This window comes from Schistocerca nitens, chromosome 2 (genome assembly GCF_023898315.1).
Source record: "Schistocerca nitens isolate TAMUIC-IGC-003100 chromosome 2, iqSchNite1.1, whole genome shotgun sequence".
NCBI lineage: Eukaryota > Metazoa > Arthropoda > Insecta > Orthoptera > Acrididae > Schistocerca > Schistocerca nitens.
Window position 1 is genome coordinate 554,168,521 of NC_064615.1, and position 15,574 is coordinate 554,184,094.

Below are 15,574 nucleotides of genomic sequence, written 5' to 3' on the forward strand. Positions count from 1 at the left end.
CACAAACAATCATGACTACAATCATCATCATCATTTAAGACTGATTATGCCTTTCAGCGTCCAGTCTGGAGCATAGTCCCCCTTATAAAATTCCTCCATGATCCCTTATTCAGTGCTAACATTGGTGCCTCTTCTGATGTTAAGCCTGTTACTTCAAAATCATTCTTAACTGATGCCGGGTACCTTCTCCTTGGTCTACCCTGACTCCTCCTACCCTCTACTGCTGAACCCATGAGTCTCTTGGGTAACCTTGCTTCTCCCATGCATGTAACATGACCCCACCATCTAAGCCTGTTCACCCTGACTGCTACATCTATAGAGTTCATTCCCAGTTTTTCTTTGATTTCCTCATTGTGGACACCCTCCTGCCATTGTTCCCATTTACTAGTACCTGCAATCACCCTAGCTACTTTCATATCCGTAACCTCAACCTTATTGATAAAGTAACCTGAGCCCACCTGGCTTTTGCTCCCATACCACAAAGTTGGACGAAAGATTGAACGGTGCACAGATAACTTAGTCTTGGTACTGACTTCCTTCTTGCAGAAGAGAGTAGATCATAGCTGAGCGCTCACTGCATTAGCTTTGCTACACCTCGCTTCCTGTTCTTTCACTATGTTGCCATCCTGTGAGAATATGCATCCTAAGTACTTGTTCTAACCTGTTCTAACTTTGTTCCTCCTATATGGCACACAATCTATTTATATCTCTTTCCCACTGTTATTACTTTCATTTTGGAGATGCTAATCTTCATACCATAATCCTTACGTTTCTGATCTAGCTCTAAAATATTACTTTGCAAACTTTCAATCAAATCTGCCATCACAACTAAGTCATCCGCATATGCGAGACTGCTTATTTTGTGTTCACATATCTTAATCTCACCCAGCCAGTCTATTGTTTTCAACATATGGTCCATAAATAATATGAACAACAGTGGAGACAGGTTGCAGCCTTGTCTTACCCCTGAAACTACTCTGAACCATGAACTCAATTTACCGTCAACTCTAACTGCTGCCTGACTATCTTTGTAAAGACCTTTAATTGCTTGCAAAAGTTTGCCTCCTATTCCATAATCTCGTAGAACAGACAATAACTTCCTCCTAGGAACCTGGTCATACGCCTTTTCTAGATCTATAAAGCATAGATACAATTCCCTGTTCCACTCATAACATTTCTCCATTATTTGCCATAAGCTAAAGATCTGGTCCTGACAACCTCTAAGAGGCCTAAACCCACACTGATTTTCATCCAATTTGTCCTCAACTTATACTCGCACTTTCCTTTCATTAATATCTGAGAAGATTTTACCCAAAATGCTGATTAAAGAGATACCTCTGTAGTTGTTACAATCTTTTCTGTTTTCATGTTCAAAGATTGGTGTGATTACTGCTTTCGTCCAGTCTGATGGAACCTGTCCTGACTCCCACACCATTTCAATTATCCTGTGTAGCCATTTAAGACCTGACATTCCGACTTAATTTCATCCACCCCAGCCGCTTTATTGCACTGCAGTCTATTGACCATTTTCTCCACTTCCTCAAATGTGATCCTATTTCCACCATCATTCCTATCTCATTGTACATCAAAATGACTATAGTCTTAGAAAATTTTTGACTTACAGTTATTCTTGGGAATACTAAGCACAAAGGAGAAATTATCTCACTGCATGTCAGATGGTAAATCTGAATCTTTTTTTCCTTCCTTGAGACTAAATAGCAGTGGCAGTGCAAGTAATAGTAACAGATATGTGTTGCCACAACTGTAATAAGATAGCAATCACAGATTACCATTAGATATATCTGAGTCATTGTAATTTTTAAATGCTGTCGATTTTTGCAAGTCAAGGCATGTTGAGAATGATATAACAGCACGCATCCCTCTGTGTTAAGTTGGCCTCATCGGATTACAAGTTGTACTACTAGAGAAAGCAGTATTGACCTTATTGTCAAGAACATCTGATGTATATCGCATTGATAAATTGTTTATCTCTCTGACAGCAGAATAGTAAAATTTGTATCACATTAACAATTAGGAAATTTGCATTATGCATGGACATTTGTGATACAAAATGGTCTGAATACTTGAAAGACTGGTCATCCTCAGTTTGTACTGAATGCCTGTTAGTGGTACTTCAAAGATTTGAAAAAGATCTATTAAGAAAGAAAATCGATATGTGGAGAGTGGAAATTGAAAAGGTTCTGTCGTCCCCCCCCCCCCCCCCCCCCTCACATAAGGTACTTTCAGTGCTATTTTGGTCTCAGTACTATGTTGCATGTCCCTAGATTTGATTCAGGTGCCAAACCATGGAGGAAGTCTTTAAAACATGTGTTAGTAGATGGTGCATAATCTTTTTGCCAAGCTGTGCTTCTCTCTGAAGTGCCAAAATCTGAAAGATGTGACAACTAATTTTTCCTGACCACAGCTGTACCAATTAAAAACTTAATGCTGTATTTCTGTACTTGTGTTGTCACAAATAAAATGTGTTGCCTCGGTGTTAATGGCACTTGTAACAAAAAATTTGTAACTACTATTTTATCAAAATAAGACAGTTTTGAGACTGTGACTGTGTAAAAAATAAAAGTTGATTCCTGCAGGCACAGAAACAGCAACCAGCCACTGTTAATAATGCTGTTTACTTGCACAAGTAATGCCTCTATTGGTTTCGAGCTGACAGGTTCATCTTCAGACAACTGTTCATGTGAATATTGCTGTCATTGTTGTTTACATTAGTCACTGAAAAAAAAGCCAACAACTACTGGTAAAAATGCTATTTGTATTATTAAGAGTAGCTGGGTGTTGTTTCCTTCTTTAGAAGAATTATCTTGTAAAAACTTCCTTATTACACAGAAACACTCGGTCTCTTGGTATGGCTGTTAGAACATTCTTAATAAAGTATTTTCTAATTTGTCGTATTATTTTTTCCATGATGGTCTCAGGATACCTTCTCAGTTTATTGGATACAAATAAGTTATGTACAATTATTTTTTTTATTCTCCTGCACATATATAGCTTTTGAACTTGGAAGAACTTTGTAAGAAGGCTTTCAGATCTAGTTCTGTTGAATGTTTATGATGTCAATCTCCACTTGAGAAACAATATAATCAAGCTGCAGTCACTAGTATATAACCAGTTCTCTTTGCCAAGCTTTTCTGCTGTACTGAAATATGCCTGATATTTAGAGAATCATCCACCACAATTTGCGAATCCTGCTGGATTATGTTTTATACTGTGTTGTCCGTTGTATGTATTATGTGAGATTTGGCACTCAGAACCTTTCAATTTTCATTCTTCATATGTTGTTGAACCAGGAAATAAATTAGAGGATAAGCAGAGAAACCAACAGACAGAGTTGTTAGGATACAAATACTGGTACCTGGTCAGCTGTGTTACACTGTGGGCATCTGTGTTGCGAAGTCTGCAAGATATACTGAGTGTCCAAAAACAAATAATGGAAAAGACACCACCAGCATTTTCAGTCATGTAAGAAAAGACCCACTAATCAACACTGTCTAACCAGCTGAAAGATGATCTGTTTTTACTTTTACACGTCCATGAAGATTGATATCAACCATCCCACAAAAGCCTAGTTACAAAGTTTTGATAACCAGAATTTACTAAGGAATGTAGGAATATACTATAACCCCTACATATTGCCTGTATAGAGCCTGCAAAGACAAGCTTGAACTAAATAAGTAAACACAAAGGCATTTAAGCTTTGATTCTTCCCATGCTTCATACACAAATGGAATGAGAAGAAGCCGTAGTATATGGTACAGGAAGTAACATCTGCCATGCACTTCATAATGGTATGCAGAGCTACAGCTAGCCCACGAACACCATTCACAGTGGAGATACATCGTTGTTGGTGCATTGATTTTTCGGAACAGTAAACAAACAACTTGAAATAAGATTTCTGATTCTCTTTTGATTTCTTGGTCTGTTATGCTAGAAGAATTAAAGTTCCCATTGCCTGACACACATTAACATAACTTCTATTAAAGACGGTAATACGGACATCAAAGTAAATATATTACAAGGAAAAGATAGTCATATCAGATAACAAAATAAAGGCAATATGGGATATAGTGAAGGAGGACACCGGTAGAACCAGATATGAAGAGGGGCAAATAGCATTAAGAGTAAATGATATATTGGTGACAGATGTGTATAGTGTTCCAGAACTTTTTAACAAGCATTTTATAACTGTTACTTAAAAGTTGGGGTTGTCAGGTTCTGTAGATGCTGCCATGGGATACCTCAGACTAGACATTTCAAGTAACTTCCATAATATGAATTTCACTGTCACCACCCCAGCAGAAGTAATGTCCATCATAAAATCTTGAAAATTGAAAACATCTAGTGGGTATGATGGAAATATTAACAAAGTTAATTAAAGAATGTGATTCTGAGTTCAGTAACATATTAAGCTATGCACATGAAAAGGGAAAAAAGATGAGTCTGAATGCTTCTGTGAAGAACCACAGAAGACTCTGAGTAAATACAGTGCTACTGATCAGATTATTATGATGGGTGATTTCAATGCCAGAATAGGAAATATACCAGTAACAAACATTATAGGTCCGTTTGGAGAACCAATATGTAATGAAAATGGAAAATTACTAAGAGATTTTGCCACTTACAACAATTTAAATATCACATATTCACTTTTTAAGAAAAAGATTATACACAAGTATACTTGGGCCAGCAGAGGTCTTAGATCAATAATTGACTAAATCTTAGTAAATGAGAATCTAGTGGGCCAAGTAAGGGATACAAGAGTGTATAGTGGACAAGATATAGGATCAGATCATTTCTTACTTATCTCCAGAATAGATCTTTTTACAAAATGGAAGAAAATAACTAAACAGGTAACAAACCAACAAGATCAAAGTGGTTATAAGGTATACTTTCTTGAAGAGGACAGTATCAGACACCTGTACCAAAGGAGATTAAATGAAGAACTAGCAAACTTACGAACTAAAGACAATATAGAAGAAGAATGGCATACTCTAAAGAATATTGTATGCAGAACAGCAGGAGAAGCTCTTGGTAAAAAGAAAAGAATGCAGAAAAGAAGAGGCCTAAAAATTTGGAATGAGGATATAATTAAAGCTGTCAAAGAAAAACAGGATGCATATATAAAACACTTAAGCAACCCCACTCTTGAGAACAAACAATACTATAAGGAGAAAAGAAATAACGCTAAATGCGTAGTAAGGAAAGCACATCGTCAACACTGGGATAGGTTTATTTCTAATATTGAACATGATATCCACGGAAGACAACAAATGGCATATAAGGTTTTAAAAACCTTAAACACATCAGAAAGAGAGAAGATACAAATAAATAGTATTGAAGAAGAACAGTGGACAAATCATTACAATGAATTGTGGTATGATCATACAGCACAAGAAACTGAAATTGAACAACTAGACAAGAAAGGATTAGGTGAAATGCAGTCTGATGGATTAACATCTGTACTAACATCACTTAAGAACAAAAAAGCAACAGGAAAAGACAGCATTAATGCTGAATTATTAAAATAGGGAGCAATGATGCTACACCAATGACTGATACATCTCTTCAAAAAATGTTGGAAGAAGAAGAGTATTCCCAAAGACTGGAAAACAGCTAGTGTGATATCAATTTTTTAAAAAGGAAATAAAAGCCTGTGCAGTAATTACAAAGGAATAGGTTGACTGAACTTGTCATGGAAAGTGTATGCTAAGATTTTAAATACAAGACTTAAAAACATAGCAGAAGCAGTACTGCATGAGGAACAAATGTGTTTTAGGAAACGATGCTCCACAATAGGTACAGTTTTTATTCTACAGCAAATAATAGAAAAATGGAGAGAGTATAATGAAGAAACGCACATTTTATTGACTTTAAAAAAGCTTTTGACAATGTCAATAGACAGAAACTTTTGGAAATAATGACGAATCGCGGATATCCAAAGCATCTAATAAATACGATAAAAAGTTTATATCAAGACACAAATATCACTCTAGCTCTCAATGGAAAACAACTAATGAGGTACCAACTAACAAAGGGGTATGACAAGGCTGCTGCATCTCTCCAACTTCGTTCAATATCTACATTAATGAAATAATACATACAAGGAAATCAGAATTTCAGAAAGGCATCTACTTAGACAGGAACATTCTTTTAAATAATTTACTATATGCTGATGATGCAGTGATCCTAGCAGATAAGGAAGATGACCTTCAGAAAGGAATCTACTTGCTAAAACAAATAAGTGCAAAATTTAACATGGAAATTTCAAAAGAAAAAACTGAGACAATGGCCTTCAGGGGGAAAGAACCAATCAGAACCAAAATAGATTAGAAGAGTTTAGAGCAAGTAAACCATTTCAGTTACCTTGGATGTGAAATGACATATGGCTACAGCAGAGATATTGAAATTAAGCTTAGTAAATTCAGTTGGGTATGTGGAACAATCAACAGGAACCTAAAAAACAAAACCAGGAAAGACACTCAAATTAAATTTCACAGAACTGTTGCAGTTCCCACACTGCTCTATGGAAGTGAGACATGGGTGATTACCAAGAAGTAAGACAGCCGGATTCAGGCACAAGAAATGAAATTCCTTAGAGGTGTTAAAGGTTGCTTTCTACAGCCATAACTTCCTTGTTGGTGAATTTCACTATGTGATAAGTCTCACATAGAGCATCCTCCACCTCCTCTCTACCTGCCCCAACTTGCAATACCACTTATGTTCAGTGATCCTAGCTTTAATCCATCATCCAGTCACTCAAACATAGACTTTTCCACATTTACGTGATATTCGGTGTATTCCCGACGTTGAAAGTGGGTCCTTTTTCTCCTTTGCAGATCTGATATACTTTTTGTTCTTCTTTGTCAATTTTTAAATAATCTTTATGCCATCTTCACACAATATACAGCCAATTCTGTCCATCACTCTGGAAATATATGGCAGAAAGGCCATGAACAACTTTTCTTTTTCTGATGTGTCACGTCACCAAGAGTTCAATTCTGTGACACTTCTTATGTAACTGGTGGAGTACTCATTGCTCCTCAGAATGCTTTCCATGTGTTGCATCTTGCTTCTGAGATATTGCAGCTCACATATTCATCTTGCTTGTGTTAAGAGTGTGTTAATCATGTCTCTTTTTTGGCTCAGGTGATGGTTTGATAGCTTGTGCAGATATTGGTCTATGTGTGTCAGTTTTTGATACATGCTGTGTCCCAAGTTTTCATTGTCCCTTGTGATCAGCACATCCTGGTCAGCTTTGATGTTGTTTCTTTGTTTACTAAAGGGTGATCAATGATTTTCTGGCACACATTGGCTCCATATTCTGGCAAGACATCTTATTATGAGCCATTTCACGTGGAATGGCAACTTCTACAAACAGCTGGAAGGCATGAGCATTGGTCGCTCACTTAGCCCAGTGGTGGCTAACTTCTTCATGGAACATTTCAAAGCACAGGCACTGGACTTAACACCTTGTGACCTAAAGTGTGGTACAGATACTTCGACAATACCTTTATTGTATGGAACCATGGTGAGGAACAGCTTAGTGACTTCCTAAGACACTCAAACAGTTTCCATGCCAACATAAAATTTGCCATGGAGGTAGAAAGGGGTCAACAGCTACCCCTTATAGATGTGCTGGTCATGAGGGATTGTGGAAACCTGGGACATAGCATGAATCAAAAACCACCACACATGCACTGATATCTGCACAGACTATCAAATCACCACCCGAGCTAGAAAAGAGGCATGATTAACACACTCATAATATGAGCAAGATGAATATGTGAGCCACAGCATCTCAGCTGCTAGATGCACCACCTACAAAGTGTGCTGAGGAGCATTGGGTGCTCTATCAATTACATAAGAAGTGTCATGTAATTACACACATCAGAAAAACAAATGATGGGTATGGCCTTTCTACCGTACATTCCCAGAGTGATGGACACAATCAGCTGTATATTCTGCAAACACAGCATAAAGACTATTTATATAAACTGACGAAGAAGATCAAAGAGTGTCTCAGATCAGTGAAGGAGAAAAGGGACCCACTTGCAATGTCAGGAATATGCTGAATACCATGTACATGTGGAAAAACATAAGTTGGAATGACAGGATGATCAGTTAACAACAGGATCCTGAACAAAAGCTGAATTGCAGGTTTAGGCAGGTAGAGAAATTGGCCAGGCAGATGATGCACTGTGAGAGACCAAGCTCACAGCGAAACTCGCTGATATGGAAGTCTGTGCTGTAGAGAAGAGTCATTCCACTGGCTTGTTCAGGGAAGCTGTAGAAATACACAAACATGATGATAGCTTCAGCAAGAAAGAAGAAAGCCTCAAGTTGAATGGATCCTGGATTCCTGTGCTGCAGAGAACGAATGTTGCAGGTAGCAAGATGAGATCCACAGTAGAAATGACCACAGGAAAGCCTTTGGACATTGTGTGCCAGGTACATAAATCTTCAGCTGTGAGCACAAGTTCACTCCTTCACCGGCAATGGATGGTGAAGCTCCGACAATACCAGCCACTTCTGCAGGCAAAATGTCAGATCAAACAAACGTTGGCTGAACAACCCAAGACAGAAGCCAATGGGCAACTTGTCAACAAATTTTTTACTGTGCCTCTTCAGGGAGGGGATTTGCAGATTGTACCAACTCCTTGATTGTTGATGGGAGAAGAAAGCACATGTGATGTCCTCTCTCGCCTTTGTTACCTTGTCAGGAAATATAAGTGCCTAATCACTACCATCCAAGCACATCACATCTATGAAAGAATGGAACGAGCTTTTCTTCATGAGTGAATTCATGAAACATGGAGATACTTGGCAAAAGCAGGTGGGGACGTTTGGATATCTTCTACTGACTAAGTAGCAGCATGCATGGAGACATCTGAGATGGGACTGACAGCATCACTCACAGGAGCATGCAGAACAAACTTGACTGCTGCACCGAGTGACAGAAGAAAATGTTGCAAGGTGCGGGAAGCAGATTGACAAGGTGATTTCTGACATGTGATGCATGGTGGTCAGTCTCAATGACAGATAGTTGACTAAAGAGGAACAGTCTGTCCTTCAAAAAGGAGGGAATTTATCTATCATTCTGATAACAATGCATATGGAGGATATCATTGATAATATGAAAGTGGCCATTTGCCCCCTTTCTTGTGTGGAAACTGAGGAAATACGCACTGAACCCCCGGGATGCTGCACTAAGTGAAACCAACAGCATGCAATCTGAAAAAAGAAGAGTTACAAACTATCAAGAGTCTTAATGCTAACAAGACTATATTGGTAAATGCAATTGCTGTAATGAAAACAGAAGATTATGAGCCAAAGATCTGGGACCTATTAGATCCAACGACATACTGAAAACTAAGCTCAGATACAAAGCAGCAGCTCACATGGAATATGAATCAGTTAATCGAGTTGTCTTCTTTCTCAGCAGACATACAGAGGAATCTACGCAACACGAAAGCCCTGCCACCTTGGCTGTACGGATTACCAAAGATCCATAAGAATAATGTTCCATTAAGATTGATTGTCAGCCTGCCTGGCTCACCAACATATAAACTTGCCCCCTCTGCTCCAACTGCATGTAGGAAAGGCTGATACATACATAAACAGGGTGTATACGACCCGGGACAACCGGGAAAAACCCGGGAATTTTTTCATCCGGGAGAAAACCGGGAAAAACCTGGGAATTTTTTAGAATTCCGGGATATTTTCATTGTTTTAGTTTTCTGTTAAATTTTTGTAATTTTGACTGGTAAGAACCGATACTCTAACGAAGGATGTTACTGTATCCTGCTACTGCAGAATAATACTTCATCAATAAAACATAAATGAGAGAAAAAAACGAAAATAACTTAAATTGCAAAGGAAATGCGCCATATACGAGGACGCCACACAGTGCTCATGCAAGCGTGTGCGAACAGCAAAATGTGTCAAAGGCTTTAGGAAGACTGTGCAATGCTTCATAACAACAAATTACCTCCGATGAGCGTGAAGTCACAACTGTTTACATTAAGGCCCATCCACACGCAACGATCTGTCTGCACAGATGTCTGCGCACATCACATCTGCGCAGACAGATCGTTGCGTGTGGACAGAAGATTTGCACCAACCTGAGGTGTGTGCAAACCTGGAAGTTGGAGTTGGAGGTTTGAGCAGCAGCCAGTTACAGCAGGCACACAACACAGTGTTACACCATAAATTTTGGCTGTCTAAGAGATATGTTTATTTTACAGTGATTTATGTCAGTCACTTCCTTGGAACACAATCGTCAGTGAGTGGAAAAAAGGTGGAATTATTGCACTAATTATGTAACAGCTGCTCTGCGATTAAGGGAAAAAGTGCTTCCCCAAACAACCTATTGCTGCTGAAATTTGTAGAAGGTACAACTGTAACTATCAAATGTATATTTACAACAAAATATGTTGTGGGCAACACTCATAAGCTTACAAAAATATAACTTTATTCACATAGACATACACTGAAATTAGGGGAATTATTGTCTGAATGAGGATACTACTGCCAGAATAGTATGAAGCAAAAATGTAGATGATGACTGATGCTATCATATATTAATGAAAATAATTAATTTCTGAAAATATAATGTAATTGTGTTGAGTAAAAAATGTATTCACCAAGCTATGGCAGGGGAACACACATACAAAGATATTGAAATTTTTAAGCTTTTGAAGCTAGTGACTCCCTCTTCTGACAGAAGTGTTGAAGGGGAAGGAAGAGGTGTGAAGGAACAGGACTGGTGGGGTTTAAGGAATGGGGAGAGTTGAAAAAAATTCATCCAGGACCCCAGGTCAGGGGAGACTTATCAGATGGGTAAGTCTCCCCTGATTCAGAGTTCTGAGTGACTCTTCTGAACGTATGCCAGAAGAAGGAGACACTGGCTCTGAAAGCTTGCAGATTTCAATATCTTTATATGCGTGTTCTCCTGCTGGCACTTTGTGAGTAAATTTTTTTATCTATCTTATTACATGAGGCTATAGTATGAAATACTTTCTTACAGCACACTACCTATACATTACCCGAGCCTGTCCAGTCCTGTATCCAAAAGGTTATTGTCATGTGAGTAACTCAGGTGAATAATGTGCCTCAGCCCACCAGTCCCTGCAGCTGATAAGTCACAGGCCTTTATTACTTGAACAACAATTGGATCATGTGTGAAAGCTGCCCTGCCGTATACAAGCTGTGCCGCAATTGGCATGAAGCATTGGCCATGACAGCCAAGCCACTATCTACATGCATGAATGGCTACCACCAAACTGTGCTGTGACTAACTGCTAACTCGGTCACCCATTTACTGAACTTGCTGCAAACCAAAATACCATTTACAGCAAGAGGCAATTTAATACATGTACTAGCTGGATCATCCCTCCAGTACCAACTCCTCTGAACTATGTAGGTTTTAACTTTCATTCCACCACATCTTCTGTTAATGCAATTCCACTTGCCTGGACCACCAGAACCTCTGCTGGACCCGTTTCTCAGGAGCCTCTCCCCTGCACCCTTCTGCCCTCACAATTGCTTCTCCTGTCATTGTCCTCCTCCTTCCTATCCTATTCTGATACTGTATTAGGGCTGTTGATAAAATATCAATATATTGATATTTTTTCCAAAAAATGTCGATATATATCAGTGATAATTTTCCCCTCAATATATCAGTATCAAAATGGCAATATCGAGTGCCATTTCTTTCACAGTTTTTTGTGCTTATTTGAAGTTGTTCTTTTTGAAACATGCACATGCATTGTTTTTTTTCAGTTCTTGCTCTAAGGGGGATAAGCAGGCTGCTAGTATGTTGATGTATAGAATATCTAATAATAAATCAATACTTAAACAAACAGCTCTAAAACTTTCAGTATATTTACAATGTGAAGCCAATACTGTTATGGGCTGATATGTTGATATTTTTTTCCATCAATATGTTGATGCTTTTTCTCTCGATAATGATATATTTTTAAATATCTATATTCAAAAATATCAACAGTCCTATACTGTATTCAACCATCCCTCTCCCTCTCCCTCTCCCTCTCCCTCTCCCTCTCCCTCTCCCTCTCCCTCTCCCTCTCCCTCTCCCTCTCCCTCTCCTCCCTCTCCCTCTCCTCCCTCTCCCTCTCCCTCTCCCTCTCCTCCCTCTCCCTCTCCCTCTCCCTCTCCTCCCTCTCCCTCTCCCTCTCCCTCTCCCTCTCCCTCTCCCTCTCCCTCTCCCTCTCCCTCTCCCTCTCCCTCTCCCTCTCCCTCTCCCTCTCCCTCTCCCTCTCCCTCTCCCTCTCCCTCTCCCTCTCCCTCTCCCTCTCCCTCTCCCTCTCCCTCTCCCTCTCCCTCTCCCTCTCCCTCTCCCTCTCCCTCTCCCTCTCCCTCTCCCTCTCCCTCTCCCTCTCCCTCTCCCTCTCCCTCTCCCTCTCCCTCTCCCTCCCCCTCCCCCTCTCCCCTCCCCCTCCTCGCCTCCCCCCTCCCCCCTCCCCCTCCCCTGCTCCCCCTCCCACACTCCCCCTCCCACACTCCCCCCTCCCACACTCCCCCCTCCCACACTCCCCCCTCCTCTCCCCCTCTCCCCCTCTCCCCCTTCCACCCTCTCCCCCTCTCTATCCCCCTATCCCTCTATCCCTCTATCCCCCTCCCTCTGATGTGTGAGATGTTAGTTCTGTCTCTGCATCAACTATAGTTGATTATTATAGCTATAATTGTCATAGATAACTTGTCTTTCTGTATTTTTTGCTAGTTACAGTATTTTAATGTCTTTTCTTTTTCTATTAGTTCTGTTTTATAATATTTTTAGAAAATTATTATTGTGATACTTTTGAAGTGTATATTAATGTATGTATATGTGTTTTTACACCATTCAGTGTAAATATTTAAGTGTAGAAACTAGGGACCATATGCCTAGCAAACAACTACTACTGTCATAACGCTTATGATTTTAATCATTGTTGTCATCATCAGTCTAATACTAAAGCTTTAATCAGCTGACATATTAATCATATGTCATACAAATAGGAAGGAATACCCGAGTAGTGAAGTAAATGAATGCTGTTTGATTGTGAATGAAGAGAAATGATGTTGTTTTTTTAGATTAGATTAGATTTACTTTCATTCCAATTGATCCGTAGTGAGGAGGTCCTCCAGGATGTGGAACATGTCAGAAAAACAACAATACATGACAAATATTTACAATTAAAACAAATAAGCTAATGTACCATTCCACAGGTCCCAAGTGGAATGATCGTCATTTTTTAATGAACACTAAGAGTAATTTTACAAATACTAATGCACTGAATTTAAAATAAAAAAGTTTTTTATTTATTTATAAGGTAATACAACTACTGTAATACTTATTTACAATGAACACATTACTGCACTGAAATGGTGCAGAAGTTAGATTATACTAACGCACACACACACACACACACACACACACACACACACACACACACACACACACACACACAAATTTTCAATGAACACATTACTGCACTGAAATTGTGCAGAAGTTATGTTGTACTTATATACAAATCAGTTGGTTTTACTAAGAAATTCATCAATGGAGTAGAAGGAGTTGGCCACCAATAAATCCTTTAGGCTTCTCTTAAACTGAATTTCATTGGTTGTTAAGCTTTTTATGGCTGCTGGCAAGTTATTGAAAATGTGTGTTCCTGAATAATGCACACCTTTTTGTACAAGACTAAGTGACTTTAAATCCTTGTGAAGATTATTCTTATTTCTAGTATTGATTCCATGAATTGAGCTGTTGGTTCGAAAAAGTGATATATTTTTAATGACAAATTTCATTAAGGAATAAATATATTGGGAAGCAGTAGTTAGTATCCCTAGTTCCCTAAACAGGCTTCTGCAGGATGTTCTTGAGTTCACACCACATATAACTCTCACTGCACGTTTTTGTGCCCAGAAAACTTTAGCTTGGCTTGATGAATTACCCCAAAAAATAATCCCATATGACATTATGGAATGAAAGTAAGCATAGTATGCCAGCTTTTTCATTTTTATATCCCCTATGTCTGACAAAATTCGCATTGCAAACAGAGATTTGTTAAGACGCTTCAGCAGTTCTGTGGTGTGCTCCTCCCAGTTGAATTTATTATCAAGCTGTAATCCCAAGAATTTAACACTGTCCACTTCTTCTATCTTCTTGTCATCGTATGTTAGACATATACTCTTGGGACACCCCTTACAAGTTCTGAACTGCATGTAGTGTGTTTTTTCAAAGTTTAGTGACAAAGAATTGGCTAGGAACCAGTGATTAATGTCCACAAATATTTTATTGGCTGATCTTTCTAAGACTACATTTGACTTGCTATTTATTGCAATGTTTGTATCATCGGCAAACAAAACAAACTTGGCATCTGGTAATGTTACTGATGAAAGGTCATTGATATACACAAGAAAAAGTAAGGGCCCCAAAATGGAACCTTGTGGGACCCCACATGTAATTAGTTCCCAGTTGGATGATGCCTGATAGCTTGATACATGCCTCTTTCCTAATAACACCCTTTGTTTCCTGCCAGAGATATAAGATTTGAACCATTTTGCAGCATTTCCTGTTATACTATAATATTCTAGTTTACTTAAAAGGATATTGTGATTTACACAGTCAAATGCCTTTGACAGATCACAAAATATACCAGTTGCCTGCAATTTTTTGTCTAATGAATTAAGCACATTTTCACTGTAAGTGTAGATAGCCTTCTCAATATCAGAACCTTTTAGAAATCCAAACTGTGACTTTGACAGTATGTTATTTGAGATAAGATGGTTATAAAGACGACTGTACATTACTTTTTCGAAAATTTTTGAGAATGCTGGCAACAGTGAAATTGGACGGAAATTTGATGCTATTTCTTTATCTCCCTTCTTAAACAGTGGCTTAACTTCAGCATATTTCAGCCATTCAGGAAATATTCCACTAATAAACGACTGGTTACACAGATAGCTTAATATGTTACTTAGCTCAGAATCACATTCTTTAATTAACTTTGTTGATATTTCATCATACCCACTAGATGTTTTTGATTTTAAAGATTTTATGATGGACATTATTTCTGTTGGGGTAGTGAGGGTCAAATTCATATTAAGGAAGTTACTTGAAATGTCTGGTCTAAGGTAACCCATAGCAGCATCTACCGAACCTGACAACCCCATCTTGTCAGTAACAGTTATAAAATGTTTGTTAAAAAGTTCTGCAACACTATACACATCTGTCACCAATGTATCATTTACTCTTAATGCTATTTGTTCCTCTTCATGCCTGGTTCTACAGGTCTCCTCCTTCACTATATCCCATATTGTCTTTATTTTGTTATCTGATATGACTATCTTTTCCTTGTAATATATTTGCTTTGACATCCGTATTACAGTCTTTAATATTTTGCAGTATTTCTTATAATGTGCTATAGCATCAACATTGGAAATGTTTCGGAGTGACAGATACAGTTTTCTTTTTGTTTTACAAGATACCCCTATTCCTCGAGTAATCCATGGCTTCTTTGTAGACTTTGCTCTAACCTTGGTAAGTTTT

General features: G+C 38.6%; 1 protein-coding gene across 1 annotated transcript in view; it reads left to right on the forward strand.

The window, feature by feature from the left end:
• The window catches only part of LOC126236577 (mitochondrial uncoupling protein 4), a 437,887-nt gene that overhangs the window by 242,659 nt on the left and 179,654 nt on the right, over positions 1-15,574 (forward strand). The window lies entirely within an intron of this gene.